This window comes from Juglans microcarpa x Juglans regia, chromosome 2S, assembly GCF_004785595.1.
Source record: "Juglans microcarpa x Juglans regia isolate MS1-56 chromosome 2S, Jm3101_v1.0, whole genome shotgun sequence".
Lineage (NCBI taxonomy): Eukaryota > Viridiplantae > Streptophyta > Magnoliopsida > Fagales > Juglandaceae > Juglans > Juglans microcarpa x Juglans regia.
The window spans coordinates 16,500,923-16,528,814 of record NC_054597.1 but is presented as its reverse complement, the minus strand read 5'-3'; the positions used below and the strand labels follow the sequence as shown (position 1 = coordinate 16,528,814).

General features: G+C 35.2%; 1 long non-coding RNA gene across 1 annotated transcript; it reads right to left on the bottom strand.

Annotated features, from left to right (window-relative positions):
- Positions 1 to 4,238: 4,238 nt before the first annotated feature.
- LOC121251809 lies at positions 4,239 to 4,745 on the bottom strand. The gene is made up of 3 exons (XR_005938123.1): positions 4,670 to 4,745; positions 4,530 to 4,594; positions 4,239 to 4,357 (listed from the first exon to the last, which is right to left on the bottom strand). It is a non-coding gene; the product is annotated as an uncharacterized LOC121251809 (long non-coding RNA).
- Positions 4,746 to 27,892: the final 23,147 nt, after the last annotated feature.

The following is a 27,892-nucleotide window of genomic DNA, read 5'->3' as shown; positions in this document are numbered from 1 at the left end:
TTTATGCCAGATATGTTTTGTTAGTTGTAGCTAAATCTTATGTCTGTATTAATTGGTATTTTAGTAAATTATATGCCTCTTCTTTGTTGTTTAAAACAATTCTCTCATGATCTCATCCTACTTATGCTAGTCTGGAGTTGAGCTCGGCTGCATATGTGACACAATTTTCTTTTTAGTTACTAGTCATCAAGTTACTGACAATTATTTCAATGATTCCACTATTGCCAAAAGAAAATTAAGGCAAGGACATTTCATCTTTGCAAACGTTCTTGCTAGGTGCATTCCATTCATAATTTTGTGCAATAAAATATAGATTTCTAATGGCAAAAGACTAGTAGCAGTATCATGAGATTGAACATGCAAAAGCAATGTCTTAATACAGAGATTGAAAACAAAAAAAAAACTTATAAATCAAACCAAAAGGTATTGTAATAGTCTATAATTTTTCTATTAGTAAGGCAGGCCAAGCATGTCTTAAACAAATTAATAACCTAAGAAATCTGACTTGCCCACAATCATATAGTTCATGCAAGATCCAAAGAACTCAAGGGTTTTGAAAACACTCCTTGCCTTCTTTTCACTCCCTGCAGTTTTCTAGTACATAATATACAATACCTTGATCTATTTTGTTCAAATTGTGCTGTTCATAACATAGCTGTTAAAATATTTACAGCATCGTCCAGTCTCAGGGAAAACCATAGCATAGATTGTTTGCAATCTTCCTTTCTTGTTGTGCATTGCTATTTGCTCTAGCTACATGAGATCCTCTTTAGACTGTTCTTACCGCTGTTTGTTGTCAAAAGTTCCATAGCTTTCAGGAAAACCATGAATATGGTGGTAATTACTAATAAATGTGTCCTCTTGCCCACAAAACAGGGATAATTAATACAACATGTCAATATCACAGTGCTGTTTATACACTCACTAAAAATGGAAAACATTTTTCTATGGTGGTAATTACTAATAAATGTGTCCTCTTGCCCACAAAACGGGGATAATTAATACTGCATGTCAATATCACAGTGTTGTTTATACACTTACTAAAAATGGAAAACATTTTTCTCTTTATTTTCTCATGTTATTATTTTGTGTAGAAAGAATTCATCAAAATTCATGTCCACATCTAATGTAATGTAATAATTGAGTATTCTACAAGAAAATCATTACATTTTTTTCATTTTTTACATATCAAATCCATGTTCCACTAAATTAAAGTAGTCTGAAGATACATGGACATCGTTGAAATATTACTTTGTTGTAGCATTCTATATTGCTTAATCTTTATATTGCTAATGCAGGAAACTTCATCCATATTTTACCTAAATTTTCCTGATATTTTTGTTGTTCAGTTCTATATCACTTAAATTTTTTGGCTTATTTAGTGTTTTTTTTTTGGTATGCTATTCTATATTGCTTAATCTTCATATTGCTAAAGCAAGAAACTTTGTCCATATTTTACTTGAATTTTCTTGATATTTTTGCTGTTCAGTTCTATATCACTTCTATATCACTTAATTTTTTTGGTGTATTTAGTTTTTTTTTTTTTTTTTGGTATGCTAAAGCAGGAATGGAAGTAAGGTTGGATCAGTACTTATTTATTTCATCAGTTGTGGAGTTTAGATGGGATACCAAACCAGAGCTTGTTGAAATCAGGAATTTGGGGTTAGATCTTTAAATTTCAGTAACTTTTAAGTCGACTTAGGTTTATCTAGAGAATGAGGTGATGGGCAAGATCATATAATCATTTTGGGAATTGACTCAAGTAGCATGTCTTGTTCTGTTTTGAAAGACAGAAACTTTTAATAGGAATCGAGACTTTAGATAGTTTTTGGTCTCATGCTTTGATTCCCAGAATGCAATACAAGGAATTTGTGGTTAGCATTTTAACTGTTGTTGCTTGTTAGCATTTTAACATGCATCTTAACTACTTTCAGATAAAGTTTTACTTGGTTTGAAAAAAAAAATCATGTCAAATTGAGGTGAACAATAGATGCACCCAGATTTGTTGTTAGTATTTTAATGCTATTTTGCTTGTTAGCATTTTAAACTGCATCTTAACTACTTTTAGATAGATTTATACTTGGTTTGAAAAAATAATAATTTCAAATTGATGTGAACAATAGATGCACCCAGATTTGTTTTTTTTTTTTTTATAAGTATGCACCCAAATTTGTTGCTAGCATTTTAATGCTATTTTGCTTGTTAGCATATTAACATGCATCTTAACTGCTTTTAGATAGATTTTTACTTGGTTTGAAAAAAAAATCATGTCAAATTGAGGTGAACAATAAATGCATCCAGATCTTTTTTTAGCATTTTAATGCAATTTTGCTTGTTAGCTTTTTAAACTGCATCTTAACTGCTTTTAGATAGATTTATACTTGGTTTGAAACAATAATAATGTCAAATTGATATGAACAATAGATGCACCTAGATTTGTTGTCAGTATTTTAATGCTATTTCGCTTGTTAGCATATTAACATGCATCTTAACTGCTTTTAGATAGATTTTTAATGCTATTTTGCTTGTTAGCATTTCAACATGCATCTTAACTGCTTTTAGATAGATTTTTACTTGGTTTGAAAAAATAATAATGTCAAATTGATGTATGAAGTAGATGCACCCAAATTTGTTAGCATTTTAATGCTATTTTGCTTGTTAGCATTTTCAACTGCATCTTAACTGCTTTTAGATAGACTTTTACATGGTTTGAAAAAATAATAATGTCAAACAATAGATGTATGCTGTAGATGCACCCAGATTTGTTAGCATTTTAATGCTATTTTGCTTGTTAGCATTTTCAACTTCATCTTAACTACTTTTAGATAGATTTTTACTTGGTTTGAAAAAATAATAATGTCAAACAATAGATGCACCTAGATTTGTTGTTGGCATACCCTTATTCTGTCTACAAATTGTTAGCATAATATTAATCGTAGTTTATATGATGTGGAATATTTTGCTCCTACCTTGTAATAATTCTGATAATGAACCGTGTGGGTAATAATTTAGTGTTGCACTTAAAGTAGTCATCTATCAATCATCATGTAGATCAACTATGGCTTCGAGTCAATCATCATCATGTGTAGTTAATGATCTTGAAATGGAATCAATGAGTTGTTGGTGTGGTTTGAAAGCGCCATTAAAGATCTCCCACACCCACATGGAACGGTAAATAATTTGCCAATTTTTTGTATTGTTTTTGAATGCATGTACAAAAATATTTATTTACATGAAATTTGAAATTCATCAATTGTACACAGGGAGAAACAAGATGTCAATTCTTCATTTGGGCAGATATACTTCAATCACTATTATCTAAGAAAAACCTTACAAGAGAGAATGAAATTCGGAAGAGGGAGGATGCTTTTTTGTTGTGTGAGTATGAAGCTCAAAAAGAAAAGGACAAATTAATAGAGAGAGAGAGAGAGAGAGAGAGAGAGAGAGAGAGAAAACGCTTCAGAAGCAAGAGGACGAACTTCGCAGAAAGATAGTAGAGAATAGGGTTGTACGTATATTGTTGTGTCTATATTGGATTGTATCTCTTGTAATAGTTTTTGGTTGGTTCTGAATGTAGATGTATCATGTTAGTTTTAAATGAAAATAGACTGATCGGATCCTAATATGTATGATATATTATCTATGAATATAATTATGACAGCTTATATGGATATTAAGTGCAATGTTCTGCATGTGAAGTTGGCATAGCCATTTTTGGAGTGATATTTGGCATTGGCAAGATTTTTTGTATTAGATATTTGGAGTTGGCAATATTGTTGGAGTTGGCTTTATTAGAGGAAAGGTAAGCACTTTTTATCCATGACGTTCCCATAGAGGAAGTGATTTTGTTTCTATGGCCAATATGAAAATCCTTGACCGGCTATTTGAGGAAAAATAACTGTTATAATAAGATTGATAAATGATTCCAGTTCTCCCACACATACGATCCAGTTGCTTCAAAATGTAAAAACAACTAAAATGAAGACGTCAATGTATGATCACAACTCCCGTTAAAATCAACCACATAACATTGCAAAACTCAAGACAGGTCCAAGAGTTTGTTACAAATTCACGAAAAATCGCAAACTATACTCTCTCTCGTTTCATCCTCTGGTGAAAACAAAGCAACTTCCATCTTCCCAAACTCTTCATACAGCGTCTCAATCTTAGCTTTCTAAAATATGCCCATTTCTGTGTCCATCTTTCGGCAAGGAGTTTTCAGCAGGTATTCATCAGTTCCACCTGCCTTGTCTATGCGACTCAGGGCACAGTGGTGACTTTAACTCAAATATGGTGGTCTAAAATGTAACTGAAGAGCCGCTTCTCCAGGACATTTTGCTTCCAAGTTCTCCTAGACCTATCACCACAGTTGCAGAGAAAATTCTCAATAATATAGTTCTTCAAAGTTGATAAAAGGCAACAAAACATCATGATGCAAAGAAGTAGCAAACACGAGACTCAGTCTATGTAGCAAAATAATACAGCTTCATCCTATAAAGATCCAATGGCACCAACACAACAATATATACCTTATAGTATGAATGTCCAGACTAACCGATCACTACATGCCACTTTGTAAAATCCCAATACAAACCTAGACAGAACAAACATATATACCAAAGAGATATATACTTCTAATACTTGAATAGAAGTTGTCCAGATCATATACCTTCATCAGAAATAATCAAAGTGGATGTATTCACTCAGAAAGAATAGAAGTGGGTGTATTCTCGTTTTATCCAAGCACGATATAGCCTTTCCATTATCAAGTCAAGTCAATCTTCAGGATCCAATGGTGTGACTAGAAGAAATCTGCACCAATGAGTAATGATGGTTATATTCTCCCCTTGAATCAGCTTAATCATAAAGGAGACTCCAAGGAATCAACAGCTTATGCAAATGGTTCAATACTTCATTATGATGCTAAGAGTGGATCATGTAGAGTGGATTAAAAATTACGAATTCTTGAAAGGAAATACAACATAGAACATGTGTCCAATTGAACTATAGAAAAGTCATTCATAAGGGCAGTTGGTCTTGTAATTTCAATTAACACCTCCTTCAATTCACTTGCTACTACAACTAGTATTACATGCAATTTACAGCAAGGAATTAAAGCATGCTAGGCATTCTAGCTATAGATCAGGAATCATTTGAAGCATAACTGGTTATATGAAAAAAAAGAACGATAATAGAATACAAATCAATCCTTGGTGAAAAACCAACTATAAAAGAAAAACCAACTAGCACACCACCCAATCCCCAGTATAAACAAATCAGAGACACATCGTTCTTTACAGCTCTTCCCAAAAAAAAAACCTTTAAAATCAAATCAACAAGTATCAGAGCATCACGTTATTAGAACAATCACAAATAAATATGATATTGTAAACTACCCTGTTGGGAGCATGGCAGCATATTGTATTGAAAATATTATTGCAGAAACAAATAAAGAGAAAGCTCAATTATTGCAAGCCTTTTCGCCACTATAAAACTTCACATCTCAATCCTATGTTCATTTTAGAATGATGAAGCGTAAGGAAGCAGAGCAACCAAAATGGTCATTTGTTACTTACAGGAAGCACTTTATCCCATCTAGCAGGTAGTTCACCACCAATGGTACCCATTTGAGCTCAGCCTATTCCTCCTTGTACTTCTTACCACATTCAACAAACTTGGCATTCCATGCAGCTTCAACAGCAGCACATTCGGGGACATGGCAGCTCCAATGCCTGAGAAGAGCCAAAAAAATTGAGTGATACCAAATCAACCCTGGTGACATGGCAAACAAATTCCTTGTTTTTTGATAATAGTGGTATGACAAACAATGATAAATGCATATGTGCATTCTCACTTTTTAATGTCCTCAAGCACATGAAAAGGTTGAAATGGCCATCCAAGGTTCTTCCTGGATTCTGCATGCTTCTGCTAAATTTCTAAGGAAAATATATATATTTATTAACATATAAATATATATATATATATATTTATTTATACACGTTCAGTGTGTATATTTAGTACTAAATATTTTTCAACAACAAACTTATATATTTTAATTAGCTACACAACCTTAATTAAAACACTACTAAAAAACTGTCGAACTATTCTCCATTTCATATACAAATTTTTTTACAAACAATACAAGATTGTATCCATGATAACTTCAAAATTCATCAAAGTGGTGATACAAATTTCTTTACAAAAGTCATTCTCCTTCCAACTTGAGCTGTGTCATTTTTATGTTGAACATTCCTTGCAACTTCTAATACATAACCTCCAAAATCTGCCTAATGTCCACTTTGTATGCCTTGCATAACCTCCAGAAGAGTTGATCAAGACCAAAAAGAACCCATTTGCTTCTGCAAGAGTATCACAAAGATAGTAAATGCAAATATATAATGAACTTTCACAAATATTTAGACTTTCACAAATATTTAAAGCACAATGGATGCGAACGCAAGCTTCTAAATCCCAAGAAATAAAAGATCTCCAAAATTGGCTTGTTATGTTTGACTTCAAATGGGATCGAATCCACCCAGTAATATTCTCTACACTCCCCACAATTCAATGGTAGAAGTCCAAGATGATGATATTCCCCCATACAAAACTGCATGTGCACAACCACAAAGATGTTAAAGAATCAAAATTCTAGTTAGGAACACCAAGGGAGTTCCTGGATGTGCTTGTTGGAACTTGAATTAGCTGTATATATATATATATATATATACTGCGAGTCTGGTGCAGGGACTATGATGATACTCAAAATTCTTATTGAGGATTGATTGCAAAAGTACTAAGTATGTATTAGAAAATGATGTTAAAAATATTGCATTAAAACATAATTTCGCATGATGGCAAGCTATTTTAAGTGTTTTTGATTTTGACATTGAATTTATCAAAAGCACTAATAATTCTATTCCTGATTTTCTCACCCGTGAATTCTTACAGACACCAAACCATGAGCAAGAAAAAGGGAAAAGAAAAACAAACCAATGTTCCACCCTCCATTCCTGATAGGAAAACTATCAAGAATGAACCTACTTCAAACCCTGTTTCAACTGCTTTACAAATTGCCAATAGGTTTACCCCTCTTGGTAAAATAATCCAACCTGCTACTGTTGCTTCAACCGTTTCTACCTCATTTGACCCCTATGCCAAAGCAATTGCGTCACCCAGTATTTCCTCCCAAAAAGAAAAATTTAGTACATTAGAAAAGCTTATCTATCAACCTGCTTTACATAGAGCCAAATAGATCTGACCAAACAGATCCATTCAAAATTGCTTCATCTTATTTTCCCCCAGGATTTCATTGGATACCAGAGAATTCCTCCAAGAATCTCCAGTTCTATTCCAGTATCCTGGTCCAAACTAATTCAATTGTCATAAAAACCTATTTTTGACAAGACTGATAAAACCAAGTTAATCTACCACAGTGCCTACATTTTCTGAGTTTTCATAGAAGAAGACTGGGGTACAAACCCTTTTACTTCCAAAAGACTCGCCAATACAGACACTGCTTACAATTATTATGACTATATCACTACTTGGAACAGGTTTATGTTTTTCCAGGTACTAGATATGAGTCATTTTTGTTTATAAATTTTGACAAGAAATTCAAAGGAAAACTGCCTTTTTGGTTTCTTCAATGGTGGAACCAATTTAGACCAATTCCAGAGAATTTCCTTGATGAGCTCCTTAGAGCCTTCGAGGCTAACAAGTCTTGAAATGAAGGAATTTATTTCACAGACAAACTCAGAAATTTGTCTGTTTGGAAGTGAATAGAATGCCGCCAAAACCAAGTCTTGAAATGAAGCGAACAATTTGCTCGGAAGAGTCTGGTGAAACAACTTGTTTTAGAATGCCGCCATAACCAATGTTAGAGGCATCTGTTTCAACAATTTTAAAAGAATCAGAAGTAAGGATACCAAGGCATAGAAGAGTCTTGACATATGCTTTGATTTTCCTTACTAGAGCAATATGAGTTTCTGACCAAGGGGGAAGATTTTGTAGAAGCCTTTTGAACAAAGGTCGATATTATTTTCTCATATCTTGGTAGAAATCAGCAATATAATTGAGAGATCCAAAAAATCTCTACAATTGTTTTTTGTTAGTAATGACATCAGGGAATTTGTCGGCAAATTCAATGGTCCTTTGGATGGGTCTGATTTTGCCTTTGGAAATATCATAACCAAGGACTCTAATCTTGGTTTGGAATAGTTTAATCTTTTTTGCAGAAACAACAAGACCATTTAATCTAATGATGTTAAGAAACAAATTCAAATGTTTTCAGTGTTCATCAATAGATTTAGAAAAAACAAGGACATCGTTGATATAGACAATGGTAAAATGGGTGAACGAATTAAAAATGTCGTTCATGATATTTTGGAACTCACTAGAGGCATTTTTTAGGCCAAAAGGCATCACATTCCACTCGTAGTGACCAAAATGGGTATTAAAGGCTGTCTTATATCTGTCTGACTCAGCTAGCTGGATTTGCCAAAATCTTGATTTTAGGTCAAATTTGGAGAAGACAACTGCATTACTCAGCCTATGAATCAAGTCATTTTTATTGGGGATAGGGTACCTAATCCATTTCAAGACTCAGTTCAGCGGTTTATAATTGATGACTAGACGAGGGGTTCCTCTTTCTAGCTCAGCATTTTTCTGGACATAGAAGGCAGCACAAGACTAAGGGGACTTGCTATCCCTAATTATCCTTTTTTTCTTAAAATCTGCAATTACGATTTGGCAAAAAGGTAAAGTCTGGCTATTCATTTGAATAGGTCGAGCTTTAGTTGGAATATCTTTTTCATTAAAATCTTTGATATATGGAAGAGTAACGGCATGTTTCTTCCTATACCAAAAAGTGTTGGGTAAATCAGAACAAACTTCTGAAATCAGGCGTTTGTTAAAATCAGCAATTTTTGAAACCAAAAAATCATTGGATAATTGTTCTGAGACCAAAAAGTGTTTGATTTCCTATTGAAGGAAATTCAAATGTTTGGTTTTTGCAGAAAGTAAAGATTTGTCCTTTATCCATGTCGATCTCAAAACGAGAAGCAAATTTAAATTTAACTTTTTGACCAAAATGGTCGGTAGTAATACCATCTTTTTCAGTCAAAAAAGGATATAAAGAAGAAATAAAGGGGATTCCTAAAATTACTTTGTCGGACATGTTTCTGACTAAAACAGAATGAATTTTAAAACAAACATTATCTTGGCAAACATGAGCATTGTTGAGCTCATAATATCTTCATCTGGATCCATTTGCCGAAAATAATCGTCCAGTGAATTTCTCAAAATATTTGCTAGGGATTAATCATTCTTGAATACAATTCAAGTCTGATCCAGAATCAATCATAGCAACTACAAGAAATTGAAAATCTCGAGAAACAACAATGGTAACTCATGAAAACCATTTAGGAGGAATAGTATGACGGATCAAACATATTTGATTGTTACCAGTTTTTTCATTTTGACTGGAATCAGATTCATTTGATTGCTCATTGTCAGAAGGAATATCCTGATCAAGTTGTTTATCAATTTTTAAACATAAAAATTCCTGTTTCAAGATTTTATTTTCAGATTTGAGGTTGTTAATCTCTTATCTGAGTTCTATGATTTCTTTTTTAACAGAATTTATTTCATGTTGTAAATTAGAAATAGAAACATTTTTGGGTTTTTTCTTTTGAAATCTTTCCAAAGTGTCTTGAAAACTGATCCTTTGCTTAGAAGTTTTTGTTTCTTGACGGACCATTGTCGTCTTGAGTTTAAGAATATATTCTTCTTTAAGCTCAAGATTTGTAATTTGTGAAATCAAGGTTAACAAAAGATTTTCTTGTTCTTCAGCTTTGGTTAAAACATTGACTGTTTTATTCAAAGTTTTACAACAAGAATCATTGCAGTTGCAACCAAGCTTAATACCAGAAGAATCTGGATATTCGGTCTCTAAGTGATATTCTGAATCACTGGAGCTAATCTCTTGGATATCTGATGACGAAAAGGATCCTGTTTCTAGGAGTCAAAACAGTTCTTCTTGATCATTGCTATCTATATTCAATTGGTTAAGCTTCTTTTTCAATTTATTGGGCTTCTTGGGATATTTATCAGCAAAATGCCCAGATTTTCCACAATTGAAACATTTTCCTTTTGAAGAATTTTGAAAATTCTTTTTCTTAGAAAATGGTTTTTTAGATTTTCTTTTATAAAAAACATCATGGGGTTTTCTCCTTATACCACCATGACGTTTATAAAACTTAGTAGAATATTTATGCTTTCTTTTAGATGGAGCAATAGAAGGAAGGCCAAATTGTTCACAAAAAGTTCTCATTTCATATTTGGCTTTCTTACTATTTCTCATCTGTTCACGAAGCATTCTTTGATCATTGCACATACTGATACCAAGTTTCTTTATTACACTGAAAATATCACCATAGGTGTAATTTTCGTAATTAAGAAATCCCGATATATCAGTAAGTTCTTCATTCACTTTGTAAGCAAATAAACGAGGTAAACCATCAATAAATTTCTCCTTCCAGTAAGGCTTCTGGCTATCATCTCGAAGCATTATCTCGAAGCATTACTCTAGAAATGAAAACATATTGGTACCATCTGTAATCTGACATCTGATGACATCGAAGATTATTCAACTGATCATTGACGCGATTAGTTTTGTTAGATGGTGTGCCAATAAAATGTTTTAAAATAGTATAAATCAAAGTATTGACACCATCAGGATGCGCAATCCCAATAGTTTCATCAAAGATAGGTAATCCGTCGTCATTACACTTTATTGCGTTCTGAATGTTTTCCTTGGCAGTGGTTGTGAGATGTTTATCCCACCAATGGCGAAGTACGCCAGAAAAACATTGAGTTAAAATAATAACAATATCAGGTTGTCTGATATTATTGTTAATATAAGCATTTGCAACTAAAGACATTTTACTCATGGTATTGAGGATTTCTTGTTCAGATAATCCATCAATATTCCATTCGTAAACTTTGTCAGCAAAGTAAGAAGATTGGTTTTGGAAAACTTTTTCTTCAAACTGTAAATCGAGAGGAGTAGGCCTGGAATACCAGTTTTTCATGAGACTCATTGGTTTGGGTCCTTTTAAAGAGAACCTGGCAATTTTAGGTTTAAAATCGAGATCTTGAAAATTATTTTCAAGTGAATCAATATCATTTTCTTCAGCTGAATCATCATTTGATGATTCTTCTGTGGTTTCAGCTAGAACTACTTCTTTCTCATTGCTTGTTAAAGCACTGGTAGAAGGTTGTTCTTTCTTAAGATCAGTTATCATTTGATCTATTTTATCAATCGTATTGGCCTGTGAACTTTTAAAATCAATTTTAGGCCGACTTTCTGGTAAAACGATTAAAGGTTTTTCAAGTTTTTTCAGATTTTTCTCTGACTGATCTTTAAGGAAAACCAAAGAATTTTCATTTTTGAAAACAGGATTTGAAGCAAAAATAGGCTTCTCAACCTTTTCTTCAATCCGATCTAACTGTTGCCTGATCGTATGAAGAGCAAGGTTTACAAAGTTATTATGCTGAATAACTTTTTTCGTTTCTTTTAAAATCTTGTCCTTCTTCGGATCTCTAGAAACAGTTTCAGGGATTTTGAAAGGGGAAGCAACTACTTCAGATCCTTTATAAGGAATAAGTAATGTCTCTAAAGGTGGATGGCTTGCTTGGACTACCATCTTACCTTCTTCCTTGACAAAATATGTTTTAACAACATTTAAAGTATTTTTAGAAACATAATAATTTTCAAAAAAATCAAAGAAAAGAATATGCCTTTGGAGCTTTTTCATTTCTTCTTTCCATTTACGCTTAACGCGTAGTTTTTCATTATCAAAAAATTTCGCATGATATGCTTTACGCTTATCACAATTTTCTTTTGAACCGTATTCATTCACAAGGGCAACTAAATCAAACCTAAAAGGTTTGTTTAAAACAATTAAACTATGATGAATAGGAGTAACAGGACATACAGGAGCTGCCATATCTAAATCTGTGGGTGATAAAGACGAATTGTCTTCTTCTTTATCGGCTTCATCATTTATGGACTTATCCTTAGAGGATTCAGCATCCTTAGCAGAATAAAAAGCAGAAGTAACCTGAGAGGATGTGGACAATCCTTTCAGTTTTAAAATAGGATTAGCAGGCTGGGGTGTTTATACTGAATCTTCCAGAAATCGTTTGAGATTTTGGTCTCTTCGTACTGGATTTTCAGAAACAGAACCAGCAAAGGAAGATCTAGACCCAGCAAAAGAATTTCTTCTTGGGCTTGGAGTGCTAGTCTGATCAAAACTAATTTTAACCGTCCCATCTAAATATTGCAGAATGTAATCAAGATTACAATCATTGGGAATATTTCTGATAGGAGGAACTTCATGTTCCAAAGTCCATTCATTGGGAAGAGAAATATCTTTCCAATAAACCATCTTTGGAACTTGGATGTTTGCATCTGGGGTAGAACTCTGGATCAGTAGAGTTTTTCCACCAGTTCATTTTGCAATACCTTTTGGATTTAAATTCGTTTTTAAAAGACAATAGTAAATCCGAAAAATAAGAGCAAGGGATTTGCTTCCTACAAGCATGTTATAACCTGAACTTAAAATATTTAAAGTTAAAGCTTTAAGGATATTTTTGTCATGTAAAGCAAGTGTTAAATCAGGAAACAATTAAAATGAACTGGTCCTTCCGAAAGGGAGGATTGGATCATTCCAAGAATACTAGTTTCAAAATTGTTGAACCTAGCATCTCGTAAACAAAATAGAACAGAAGCATTTATACCTTTTCTAGTTAAAGGTTTGGCAGCAATTTGAACAGAACCAATATGCAAGTATTTGTAACCTTTTTTCAAGAAATCAGTAATATGATCCTTTGAAAATAGGTAACATTTTTCTTGAGATTTTGAAAGAGCATATGTTTGTTCAACCGTTCTAACATTAAAAGCAGTTTGAACCCAAGAGGTTCGGTAGATTGAATTAGAATCAAGCTTTGGGATCTCCCATGATTCCAAAGCAGGTGAAACAACCTCTTCGAAAGAGCAATCTTCCTCATTAACTATGTCTGGCGGCATAGTCGACCTGAAACTAATGGTTGAATTAGATCTAAACATTCTATTCATTTTGTTATTAGACAACTTCGACCTTCGCACTTCAGGGGCCTGCGAGTATCATCATTTTCCCGACCCGACAACCCAACTGCCCTAAACACTCTCTGACAAATGGGACTTACCAAGGTACTAGATGCACAAAAAGGGGATAAACCAGCCAAAGTAAGAACTCAGGGTGGGGGTTGTAGAACAACAAAACAAAAGAAATGAAGAGAAATGATAGCAACAATTAGATACCAGAATGGCTCTGATACCAAAAACAGCAGAAAGAAGAGGAAAGAACAGCAGAAAGAGGAATTAAGAGTATGCACAATTAAATGCAAGCGATTAAACCGACGATATGCATGTATGCATGAGATAAGCAGAAAAGTAATTGCATTAAAATATCACCTTAATAAAATTAATTAGAAGGTTTAAAACAAGTAGTATAGATTTGTACTTACAAGGTGAAGCAAGTGAAAATAAGTGAGCAGAAAATGGAATGGTAAGGATAGAAGGCAGAAAATGAGCTCTGCCTAATTCCGAAATGAGGTTCTCCTTTTATAGATTAAGGAGTTCCTGCTTACAAAAGTAAAACAATAGAATAATCCATGAGTGAACAGTCCTGTGAACTGTTTAAACACGTGAAACAAGGGGTCATCATTATGTCTCTGGCAAAACTGCTTTCGGCATAAGGTGACAAAAAAACTTTATTCCTTTTAGCAGACTGTATGAAGGAATCTGCTTTCGGTCATAAAGTAATAAGACAAAAGAGCTAGTCAGTCTTTGAGATGGCCGTCTTTGTCTATGAAATAGATGGATCATTCATCTTCAGATAATTTTGGAGTATCTGGAGAATCATGTCCAAAAATATTGTTGTTTGGATCAGCGTTAATTGAAGCCTTTGATGATGCTCCTGAATTGTTGTCTTCTTCAGAATCATTGCAGTTGCAACCAAGCTTAATACCAGAAGAATCTGGAGATTCGGTCTCTGAGTGATATTCTGAATCACTGGAGCCGATCTCTTGGATATCAGATGATGAAGAGGATCCTTTTCTAGGAGTCGAAACAGTTCTTCTTGATCATTGCTATCTATATTCGATTGGTTAAGCTTCTTTTTCAATTTATTGGGCTTCTTCGGACATTTATCAGCAAAATGCTCAGATTTGCCACAATTGAAACATTTTCCTTCTAAAGAATTTTGAAAATTCTTTTTCTTAGAAAATGGTTTTTTAGATTTTTTTTTTTATAAAAATCATCATGGAGTTTTCTCCTTATACCACCATGACGTTAATAAAACTTAGTAGAATATTTATACTTTCTTTTAGATGGAGCAATAGAAGGAAGGCCAAATTGTTCACAAAAAATTCCCATTTCATATTTGGCTTTCTTACTATTTCTCATCTGTTCACGAAGTATTCTTTGATCATTGCACATACTGATACCAAGGGCTTATGCGAACTTCTCTGGCTTAAAAGGTTGCTAACGGAGATAGGTTTTGCTCCCAACTCAGAAATGAACCTGTTCTGTGATAATAAAGCAGCCATTGACATCTCTCATAATCCTGTCCAACATGATCGGACCAAGCATGTTGAGGTCGATCGTCACTTCATTAAACAGAACCTTGAAGAGAAAATTATTCAGTTCCCATTTGTGAAGTCAGAAGACCAGTTAGCGGACGTACTCACGAAAGCAGTATCTAGGAGAAATTTTTACATCTCACTTGACAAGTTGGGCATTAGAGACATCTATGCATCAACTTGAGCGGGAATGTTGGAGTGACTTGTAAAACAGGGAACAAATCATGTTAATTATAGGAATTCTTTCATTGTAAAATCCCGTCCTTAAAGGGTCAACCATTATTTCTAGCCTTAGATTTCGTATATCCTAGAATAGCTTCATTTTGTATCTATTTATACTCTTGTACTCTGTTATGCAAGATATATTGAAAAAGGAAAAGTTTTGACAGCCATCATTCATTTTCCTCATTCACTTAAAGTAGTCATTTAGTGATTCACTACCTCCTTTACCCATTCTTAAATATCTAGCTTTGTCAATAAAATTCCTACAATCTTTCTCTTGGAAAGTTAAATTCTCAACCCCCCCCCCCCCGGCATCAATCACAAGTGCTTGGAAATTTTTATTCATCCGAATACCTGCTCTATCATTCAAATCGAGCATCCTCTGACTATATTTATCTAAACATTTGTGAGATTTAAAAAATCTAGATTTTTGTGGGCTAACCGTACTATGATTGTGAACAAAATCAACACTGGTCAACACCCATACCCCATTCACAAAGCGAGCATTTACCTTTGCCTTACAGTCAGTTTTTGTCGTTGGTCGTGGCTTTGATAAATTACGTGCACAACCAATCGTCACATACTTCGCACCCCCATCCAGATCTCTCTTTGTCTTTTTTATGATAACACCAAAACCCTATTGTTTGGCATATCGTTTGTAATAATCTAAAACCTCTTTATCAGTAGCAAATTGCATACCAGATTTTGGAGGCTCAACTCTATTATCATCAACTGATACTTCATTCATCCCCTCCGCATCTGGCTCTATATTTATGTAGGATGAGGTTTCTGACAAGGAAGATTGCATGGTTAGGATTAGCATTTTTAATATATACAGTGGATGTTAACACATATGGCTAAAAGTGTACCTCCTAAATTCTTTTCACCTTCAGCATTGGATGGCATAGTTGATGACTCACTTGCGCAATGTGGGTAAGGCATAGTTGGCACACGTGGTGGCAACGCTGAATGCTGCATTTTTTAGAATGCACGTTATTCAGTAAGGTAATTATGGAGGTACAAGAAAAAACCATAAAAAGAGACTCAAACGAACTACCTGGGTTTTATCTTCACCTTGTCTCAACTCCTCCGGATTACTCGACAGAGAGGATGGCATGGTTGGTCCATAGGGTGACAGTGTCAGATGCTGTAATTACCTACTTTCTTAGAATGACTCAAACCCACGCATTAAAAAAAAATCAATATACTATAATAACTTTACTTGGCTACCCCAAGCATATGGATATGGATGTGGATATGTTTCTGACAAGGAAGATTGCATGGTTAGGATGAATGGTTTTTAATATATACAATGGATGCTAACTCATATGGTTAAAAGTGTACCTTCTAAATTCTTTTCACCTTCAACATTGGATGGCATAGTTGATGACTCACTTGCACAATGTGGGTAGGGCATAGTTGGCACACATGGTGGCATCGCCAAATGCTGCATTTTTCGGAAAGTACGTTAATTAGTAAGGAAAATACGGAGGTACAAGAAAAAACAATAAAAAGAGACTCAAATGAACTACCTGGGTTGTCTTCACCTCGTCTCAACTGCTCCAGATTACTCGACAGAGGAGATGGCATGGTTGATCCAAAGGGTGGCAGTGCCAGATGCTGCAACTACCCACTTTGTTAAAATGACTCAAACCCACGCATTAAAAAAAATCAATATACTTAAATAACTTTACCTGGCTACCCCAAGCATACGAATATGGATGTGGATATATATTTGGAGGTATCATATATGGCAGGTTATATGGATTTACAGTTCCATAATATCCCTATAATATAGAAATAAACAATGGATTAACTAAATGCTACAATATCTCACACTGCAATATTTTCAAATAACCAATGTGTATCATACCTGAGTGAGTGAAATCGATGTAGAAGGCCTAGGTGGCCTTCCATCTTCCTCTTTGCCCATCACGTTATTATTCAATAACTATTGAGTATTACAATATCATATCAGCATAAGAAATCCCCCAACCTACATTCACAAGGTATAGTTTATATACTAAAAAGAAGAAGGAAATATCCTATATATCTAACAATTATGCATTGATCATCTAAACTACACCTCATAATTAATTAGGCATGGTCCAAGTATAGAGGGAGTACACAAAAGGAAGACATATAATTAGAAGCTAAGAGCTGGAAAAAAACCTGCATAAAAAGTTATTAAAAGTAGTCTCATTCAAGACATACGATCTATTTGTAAATGTGAGCAGCAAGCCAGTTATTTTTTCAAATGAAAGGTAAGACACTATTTTTTCAAAGTAATCCCATTCCAGTTATTTTTTTTTTAATTCAAATGAAAAGTGATCTAAGACAACTATTTTTTCAAAATTTTATAAATTTATTTTAAAATTTTAAATGAAGCTTGTTTTTATAAAATAGAGTTATAAGAATATTATTATTTTATAAACTTATCTTGTAATTTAGTGTTATTCTTCCTGTAAGCCTTCTTATTTTTAAAATAAGTCCTCGTGCTATGTCATTTTCTGTGGTCATGACTATCAGGAACAAAGGAATACCTCTTCAATTTCTGACTTTCTTTCTTTTTAATAGAATTGATTTTGTAATTTCGGAATCAAAATCATACCTATTCATCAAATACTTATATTTCATAGCATATAATAGTCACAGGTTTTTGATAAGTAAGTTAATGTAATTATTAAAGAAAAGCTATAAGGGTGCTACCCAAATACACAGGAATGTATTGGAGATTCAACTAAAAGCATCTAGTGGTCACATAAAAAAGAATCTCTAGAACTTTATATGTCACACTAAAATTTTGAGTTCTGCAGACCTGACATCATGTTAGATGCTTAAATTTCTAAATGTTGTTTTCCCCCTTTTGTCTTTATTTTGCATGGCTCTGTGGGTTCTCTCCCAGTTTAGATGGTTGCTCCTTAGCTCTTCCTGCCAGCATCACCAAAGTGTGACGTCCCGACTTCCACGTACGGAAACATGGGAATCGTGACGTCAGGATGATGACAACACAGGTCATGCATCCCAATGATAAGTACTCAAGTGTGCAACATGCAAGAAGTGCACAACAAAAGTCACAGCGGTTAATTAAAAGTTCGCCAACTAAGTACCAGAAATTTAAATACATATATTCAAAATAAATTGCCTTTAAAAAGTTATACAATTATCTAATATAAATATAATACAAACCAAATACATAGCCAAAAAGTGGGAGACAAATCTCAATACACGAGCAAGTGATCCCAAATCACTTCTCCGGTTGAGCCGAATCCTCAGGTTCTTCGTCCACATCTGTATCAAAATCTGTGATACCATAAAACGGTACCGTAGGATATCGAATACCATGAGATTATGAATCTCAGCAAGTAATCAACCAAGCAACCAAAGAGATAAAAATGTATTAATGCAGCCAACAAACATGAGTACATGACGATACACAAATGTGACCCAAAATCTCATTTTTCCCGAAAATGATTATTTTCCAACGCACACCAAAAACCCCATTTGACCAAAAACACGCCATGAATAATATCCTTCATTTTCCCAAAAAATGTGCTCGTAACCATTAAATCATAAACCGACAACATAATCATTTATCGAACACTGTAGGCAGGAATCACAGGCGGGACTCTACCATCATCCCTACCACATGCACCGTAGACGGGAATTACAAGAGGGACTATACCACCATCCCTGCTTACCACCATCCCTACCGCGTGCACTGTAGGTAGGAATCACAGGCAGGACTATACCACCATCCCAGCTTATCACCATCCCTACAGTTCCTTTTCACGCAAGAGATACTTATCAGAGCATTGTAGGCCGGAATCATAGGTGGGACTCTACCACCATTCCTGCTTACCACCATCCCTACCGCATGCACCGTAGGCGGGAATCACAAGTGAGACTACACCACCATCCCTACCGCGTGTACCATAGGCGAGAATCGCAGGCGGGACTATACTACCATCCCTACAATTCCTTTTCACACAAGAGATACTTATCAGAGCACTGTAGGCGGGAATCACAAGCGGGACTCTACCATCATCCCTGCATACCACCATCTTTGCCGCATGCACCGTAGGTAGGAATTACAGGCGGGACTATACCACCATCCCTGCTTACCACCATCCCTACCGCATGCACAGTAGGTGGGAATCACAGGCGGGACTATACCACCATCCCTGCTTACCACCATCCCTATAGTCTCTTTTCCTTTCTCTCAACCGAGTCAATGCAATCATTTCAAACATACTCAAAATTATTTCTCACATGAAAACCAAGTATTTCAAGTATACATATGATCATGTATGCAATTATGTGAAAATCCAGTTTTCAGTTACAAACATGAACATGCATGTAAATGCATTGTATATGACATAACACAAATATTTAACAACCAGCAAATCACAACATAGCCCAATAACACAAACAACTCCATCCTCCAATCCAACCGACCCCCTTACTCCTCGGACTCAATCCGGCACAACCAACCAGTTCACAATAAATATGAGTTAGTGCAAAAATACATTTAAATCTCAAAAGTTCTTTGAAAAAATACTTAAAGTGCTATAATATAATTTTCGAATGATCATAGAGGTGCTAGAAGTGGCGGCACAACAATGTAACAGTGCAAAATGCACTATGGTCGTGGATCTCAAAATGCTAGATTTTGAACAGGGACAAACGAAAACTTGAGATTACTAGGGAAGGGCTTAGGGATGTCGGTGAAGCTAATGGTGGTGGTGGTTGGTTGTAGGTGGCGGCATAGAGCGTGGTTGAAGTCCAAAAAGTTCAAAACGAAAATGGAGTCGGATGGACTTCACCGGTGGTAGGTCGGAGCTGAGGATGGGTGGGTTAGGTAACTGGGGGTAGCTGGTGATGTGGTGAAGAGGTGGTGGCCAATGGCATCACAACGGTGGCGCGCGAGCACAAGGAGTGCCCCGGCTTGAAGCCGTGCGTGGGGACTCACGGCTGTGCGAGAGGGGCTGGAAATGGAGGGGGCTGGTCGCTGGCCGGAGGGGAAGAAATGGGAGGGGCTGTGACGCACACGGACGGCGCACGGCGGCGTAGTGGTGGACGGCTCACGGACAGGGAGAGAGAGGGACTTCGCGCGCGGGGGAGAAGAGAGAGAGAGGAGAAAAAGAAAATGAGGAGGAAAAGAAAAGAAGAAGAAAAGAAAAAGAGGAAAAGAAAAAGGAAAAAGAAAAAGTGAGGGAAAGAAATGAGGTCCAATCCTCACAACTTGGGTCACAAAAATGATCTAACGAATAGGATTTCAAAACAACAAGTTAAATAAAATAATTTAAACGTAATGATTAAATGAAAATAAAATAATTAAACCCAACAACAAACTAATTTAAAATAAAGAGCAATTTATATAATGAACAATAATTAATAACAAGAAAACACATTGAATTAACAATTAAAAAATCTTAAAATAATATAACGTAAATCATCTAAAATTTAAAATAAGGAAGCCCATAATCTTAATTAATTAAAAAAATTTACTTACTTAAATTAGACGTAAGTACGGGGTATCACACAAAGGGTCTGTGTTGTCGTACAATGTCATGGAGCTCCAATCACATTGTGAGGTTACAGAGCTAATATTTCTCCCTTATGAGTGATGAAATAATTTAAAAAACCTGGACTCCACCTCAGTATATTTAACTATCATGATTAAATACTTTTTTTAGTCGTCACTATTCTCTCCTTTTTTTGACATGATGAGAGGGAACTTTCTAAAAGTGCAACTTTTGTGTTTGTAGCTGTGAAATGGGCAACATAATAATCTAGGATCTACCTTTTAGTTGTTAATATAGAAAGTTCATCTCTCTCTCTCTCTCTCTCTCTCTCTCTCTCTCTCTCTCTCTCTCTCTCTCTCTCTCTCTCTCTCTCTATCCCCCTTGTTCCCCTCCTTTCTTTTGTCTCTTAATCCATACTTGTGCTGTTGTTTTCAAAATTTTGAAAGTTCAGGACAGCTGTCACATGAGCTATTATAAGCCTTAGGACATGCAAGATCTTATTTTTGCAGTCTGGATGCAATTTAGGACTAGTGGGCCAGCAGTATTAATTGCCTTGAGGTATGAAATGTGGTGAGCTTTAAGAAAAATCTCTCATTATAATTATGGATAATGATTTGAGTTAATCTTATTATATTCATGAAGGAGCAGATTTTCTAGCTTTTGTGCATTTATTTGCCTGTTATTAAATTTGAAACGAAATTTTTTCCTTATGCACTACCTAGTTCATTTCATTTATATTCTTAATCAAATTGAATTTCAGATAGATGCTCATCGTGCATCTCTAGCTGCAATTGTCCTATGTTCCAATGGGATGTACATAGCAACTGCTTCTGAATAGGGAACCATAATTAGAGTCCATTTGATTTCTGATGCAACTAAGGTAGGAGTGGCACAGCATCCATTCATTAAGACTTCATACACGTATATATGATACTTGATTTATCTATTTAAATCAAGTTTTCAGAGGCTGCCATTACACATGGTCCACAAGAAAGGCAGAAAGCACTTTGAATCCAATGTGGCCCTCACTTTAGAGCTCATAAGAAAATTAACTCTTGAAAATTCTTCACCTCAATCAGTAGTATCTGAGAAAAACCTAACAAGAGAGAATGAAATTCGGAAGAGGGAGGATGTTTTATTACTGCGTGAGTATGAAGCTCAAAAAGAAAAGGACAAACTAATAGAGAGAGAGAGAGAAAATGCTGAAGAAGCAAGAGGACGAACTTCGAAGAAGGATAGTGGAGAATAGGGTTGTACGTATATTGTTGTGTCTATATTGGATTGTATCTCTTGTAATAGCTTTTGGTTGGTTCTGAATGTAGATGTATCATGTTAGTTTTAAACGTAAATAGAAAGATCGAATCCTAACAAGTGTGATATATTATCTATGAAGTCTAATTATGACAGCTTATATGAATTTTAAGTTCAATGTTCTACATGGCAGTTGGCATGATTTTTGGAGTGATATTTGGCATTGGCAATATCTTTTTTATTGATCTTTGGAGTTGACAATATTTTTGGAGGTAGTTGGCTTTAATTTTGGACTGGCAATGTCTATTCAAATTCGGATGTTGTATGCTTCCAAAGTCTATCAAATATGTGATCATTTCAGAATTAACAATAAATCAAGTGAGCATACTCTCAAGAAAAAATTAAACATACAGATACTGTAGATGCTCTAGCTTCACAAGCTCAAGCACCAAATGTCCAGATAAATTTGAATTACCAAGATCACTGCAGTATAAGAACAGAAACAGGAAAAAAATTGTTCTTGAGACATTACAATAAAGGTGCCCATGTAACTTAAAAACTGCAAGTGTATCTAACATAATAACCACATAGTTGTACAATCAAACTTGGGTCGGTTGCTAATTCCACAAATCCAAATTAAATTTCAATAAGAATATGTTGCTAATTCTACAAACTTTAAATGAGTAGTGGAGACTCTAGATATGGGCCTTTTCACTTCAAACAAAAAATACACTTGTAGGGAGAATCATAATATTGGTTTAAAACCTTGCAGTACATTTTTTAGTAACATACATAATAGACTTGCGTATGAATATGCATATGCATAGCACAGAGTCCTCAGCATGCCTAGGCCCTTTTCCCCCACATCACTTCGAAGTCGAGAACTCCATTTTGGGTCATTCATTGGCACTATTCCATGTTTGTCCAAAATAGCCCATATTGTAAACTTCTTAAGGTAAAAACACTTTGTTCGCTACCCCGCTCCCCTAAAAAAAAAAGAAAAAGAAAAAAAAGGGTCCCTAGACTATGACAAAGGCATATCTTGCTGGAAAACAATGCAAACAACTGGAAGTAGATGGTGAAGCAAAGTTACAATACCTAAAGGGTTAAAAAGAAAAGGAATATTGGTTAGGAACAATAACATCCACATACGGACCTTGCCTACGGAGAAAAGTTTAATCAAGTAGATTTGAACTTTTAAAGCAACCGAACTTATTCGAATCAGAATCCAAAAAGCAACAGGAAACAGACACAACTAGCATGGTTTTCATAGTGGCATACATACAACATCAACAACCAAAAAAAACCACAAAACACAGATCAAACAAACATCAAATTGCAGATCCATAAATGCATAAACACACAAAATGAGTAATGCTAGAAATGTAAGGATGAAACGAAAAGAGAAAAATAAAAACCCTTTTCTTTAATTTCTTACCCTTGTAAGACGACATACGGTAGCTCTCAGCAACTACAATACAATACCAATGAAGGACAAAAGCTATGTGGAAATGGTGAACCCAGAGGAGAATATTTCTTACACGGTGCCAAAGTGATGGAGCCACACAGTTTCGGAGTGATGTAGCCACACGGGGCGGAGAGAGGCTGAGACCGGCAAAAGGACACCAGCTGGGGGAGTGGAGGGGATGAGAGAAGGAGAATGTGGGAAGGATTTCGAAGACGAGAAGAAGAACGCGGGGGGGGGGGGGGGATTGAAATGTACCTTTTGGAGAAAACGCACCAAAACACACGTTTTCTTTAAAAAAAATGCCACGTCGGCTGGAGTGCGAAGGGTGCGTGAACAATGGGTAGTTGTATAGTAGAACTATATATGTGTGCGCGTGCGCGCATGCGCATGTATATATTGTACATGCATAAAAAAAGTGTTAGAAAGATTTTTTTTTTTTTTTAAAAAAAAAAAAGAAAAAACATAAAAGAACCTAAGTAATAAACTCGGATATCGGATATCTTTCTAGGTTTTGGCCGGATTTACCTGAGCGAATATATGTCTGCTTTTCAAAATCGGGATACGAATCCAGTTATTGCTGAGTACCCAGATACGGATTCGAGTAATGCCGAGCACCCAGATCCATATCTGAATCTACAGCCATGTCTATTTGTATACTCATAAATCACAAATTTGTATACTCCAACTCTATTTTATGAAACAAAAAAAATATTAGACCCATCGAGGACCAAAAAAAAAAAAAAAATTAGCGTGTGGGTGTTATGTGCATGATGTGGCGTTTTTGTAGAGATCCTTCAAAAGAAAGTATTTTTAAAAAGTGAAACTCAATTTTGGTTTACCGAAGTGGCATTATCGGTGACTTTCTTCTTCTTGTTTCAAGCAAACGTAAATAATTTTGTTAGTTAATAAATAAATAATAGGTAATTAAGCAAGCTTGGGATGGAATAAGAGAAGCCCAATTATCAGCGGAGAATATGGATGGATTTGAAAATATAAATAGGGAGGAAGATCTTCAAGATTTGTCTAAGGGTTGGTAATAACGGAAAAGGAAACATACAAGAATGGGACGAGGAAGATCAGCGTGAAAAAAGGAGCAAGTTTGAGACTAAAACTACCAAATCTGGAACTAAGGATCGATGATACAAGGCGAAAGGGTATGGAAATATATTAGAAGATAATAAGTTTCGAAACTGGTGAAGTTAACAAGCAAGATACAAGCTCTCAAAGTTATATGGACCTTGAGGGTATTCCAGCATAAATTGGGCCTTGTGAATAGACAGACTAGGGCTCAAAGGAGGGATGTCTAGCCCATTTGATAGGCAAGCCTTCCATCTCGAGAGATAGAAAATGAAGACGAATTAAGAGAGTGACAACAAGTAAGTTAATCCCAAAAAGAAACATGGAAGAGCAACAGAGGCTCTGGATGAAGACTATGAAGCTCATCCGGGCAAAGGATACAAACAAAAAATAATGGAGAATGATGATGTGGAAGACAATTTTGTTATATCGGTAAAGGGTAGGTGCAGCCTCATCGGGAGCAATGAAACTCATAAGTTGGAATTCCCATGGGCTTGGGAATACACCTAGAATTTGACCACTTCATGACATAGTTAGGAAGGATGGACAAGTGGAAATTCAGCTTAGGATTCACAAGCTGTATGTCGATGGATTGTGAAGGGAGGAATGGGGGGCTGGCTTTAATGTCATGTCTAAGTGGCATTTGATAGGAATATATAGGCATATTAAGACTGTGAAAATAATTGAAACCTGGGATCTTATACATGCTTTAAAAGGGAGGGAAAACCAAGCTTGGCTAGTGTTTGGCGATTTTAATGAAATCCTAGGAAAGCATGAGAAAAGAGGAGGAAGGACATGACCAGAAGGACAGATGACTAAATTCAAAACTCTTCTGGATGATTGTGAACTAAGAGACTTAGGTTTCTGAGGGGTGAAATACATTTGGTGCAAAAGAAGGGAAGCAGGAAACAACATAAGTAAAAGACTTGACAGATTCTTCGTGATGGGCACAAACATGAAATTAGTCTTAAATATCATTTGCAAGTTCCAAAAGAGCCAATTATAAGATCAAGAGCTAAGAAGATAAAGGATTGGTGTAATCCACTTAGAATGAAGGCTTTCAATTTGTTTAAATCATTTAAATGATTTATTTTATTAGTTTAAAATAATTGGGTTTGAGGATGTTTGGCCCACATATATTTTATGTTTTATGAACTAGGATTTCAAGAGAAATTTTTAAGGGTGGTTTAGGGATTGTTTTAATTTTTAGCTAGGGTTTCTTTTGGGAATGCCTTGGATTTTGCCCAAGGGTATTTTGGGAACAAGAGGGCCTTAGTTTGGCCTAGGGTTTATTTTGTTTTGTGGAAGGGATATATAAGTTAATGTAGTCATGACACTGTTCATCAGTTTTATGAAATTTAATGAATTTATTCATTGTGAGTTGAGTTTACCTAATCTTGTTCTTAATTGAACTTTGAACTTTGAACTTATCAAAGGCAAATCACAATAATTGTGGCGTTCTTCCTTATAATTTAGGTTCTTGAGACAAATTCTTCAACGGGTCTAGATTTTCATATAATCTAGGTTCTTGAAGCGAGTTCCTCAACGAGTCTAAATTTTTCATTGGCTTGATTTTGGCTTTCTTGGGTAAGTCTTCAAATTGATTGTGGGTTCAAGGGATTCCATTCCCACGGATTCATATCGTTTGGTATTCAGAGCTAGATTTCCAATAATGTCTAACTCTATCTTTTAATTCTTGCATCATTAAATTTAATTCTAGGGTTTCATTGTTCTAGAGTTGCAAAAAAAAAAAAAACAAAAACAAAACAAAAATTAGGCTGCCGAAATTCTTAGGCTTTTTGGTTTGACTGAAATTTGCATCACCTAGAGTTTCTTGCATCTCTAATTTTGTCAATTGCTTGGAGTGTCGTTCTATTGATTCTCTTCTACTTTATTGTCAATTCTTGTGCGTTTCAATTCAATTGCTTGATTTTCACAATTGAATATTGTTGTTTGTGATTGAATTAGAGAAAAAAAGGAGAAAAATAAATAAATGGTAGCATATTCAAATGTTGCTACATAGTTACAACAAAGAGAAAGAAAAATATTTGTTGATTAAGCTTTATCATCAAAGGGGCTGAATACATCTTTCTAGTTGGTAACTTGTTTTATAATTACTATTTTCCTTATATAAATTCTTTGAATCTCGTGTCATTTTATTCCTTTCTTGTTTCTTGTTCTTGTTCCTTGAACCTATTGCTGGTTGGAATAATACAAAGTTGTATTATCTTGATTTAGTTCAACTAGTTCTTAAAGAATTTGAGCGGAAAAACTATTGAGGTAAAAGGCAAGAGAGCGTGAGACTATTATAGGGAAAAAACCAATTAAGAGTGAAACATGAGTAAAGTGCCATTATTCGAGTGTAAACACGTAAGTGAGTGTGTGTGGTTTTTCACTAACATTCTTTTTGTGCAACACATTACGATGTCCCATAGGAGTGACTCATCACCAAAGGGGATGGCAAATAACTCATCCTTTGTGTTGCAAGCCATACAACAACAGTTTGAGCAGTGGAACTTGCTGTTAGGTGAAGTGAGGGATAGGATGGATCATCAAGAAGCAGTGATTAGAAATCTACAGGGTATGAGAGCTAGGAGGCGACGTGAGCCTAGTGTTGAAAATAGGTATAAGAATGAAGAATCTGGTGATGATGAGGAAGATGTAACATCGAAAGTTGGGATGGGTGGAATGGGCAGACATAGAGGAGTTAGGCGTGAAAGAGAACTTATGGAGAACCCAGGAGGTCAGGATGGAGTAGATAGGAACCTTGAGAGCATCAAAATGAAAATAACATCTTTCCAAGGTAGAAATGACCCTGAAGCTTATTTAGAGTGGGAGAAAAAGATAGAGTTGATCTCAGATTGTCATAATTATTCCAAGGAGAAGAAAGTGAAATTGATAGTAATTGAGTTCACTGATTATGCTTTTATTTGGTGAGATCAATTAATGACCAATATGAGGAGGAATTATGAGATGCTTGTAGAGACATGGGGAGAGTTGAAAGCTCTCATGAGGCAGAGATTTGTACCTAACCATTACTATAGAGGCATTTACCAGAAATTAAAAAATCTTACACAGCAGTATAGGAGTGTTGAGGATTACCATAAGGAGATGGAGGTGACGATGATTCGGGCTAATGTAGAGGAGGACCAAGAGGCCACCATGTCTATATTTTTGAGTGGTTTGAATAGGAAAATAGCCAATGTAGTTGAATTGCAGCATTATGTGAAGATAGAGGACATGGTGCACATGGCTATGAAGGTAGAGAAGTAGTTAAAAAGAAACGGGACAACAAGGTACACTTCAGTTTCTAGCACTCCTTCGAAACCAAAGTGGGATAAGAATGATCAAGTTGTTGAAAAGAGAAAGACCAAACCACCTAAGGGAAAAGATGAGGGAACTAGCAAGAACAAACAGAAGGTAGATATCCAACCTTCAAGGAATAGAGATATTAAATGTTTTAAGTGTTTGGGTTAAGGCCACATCGTTTCTTAATGTCCAAACAAGCGGGAGATGATTATGCATAACAATGGGGAGGTGGTGACTGAGAGTGAGGTTGATAGTGATGAAATGCCTGAGTTGGTTGATACTAGTGATGATGATGGAGTGGAATATGCTATGACAGGTGAGTCTCTTGTTGCCAGGCATGCTCTCAATACAG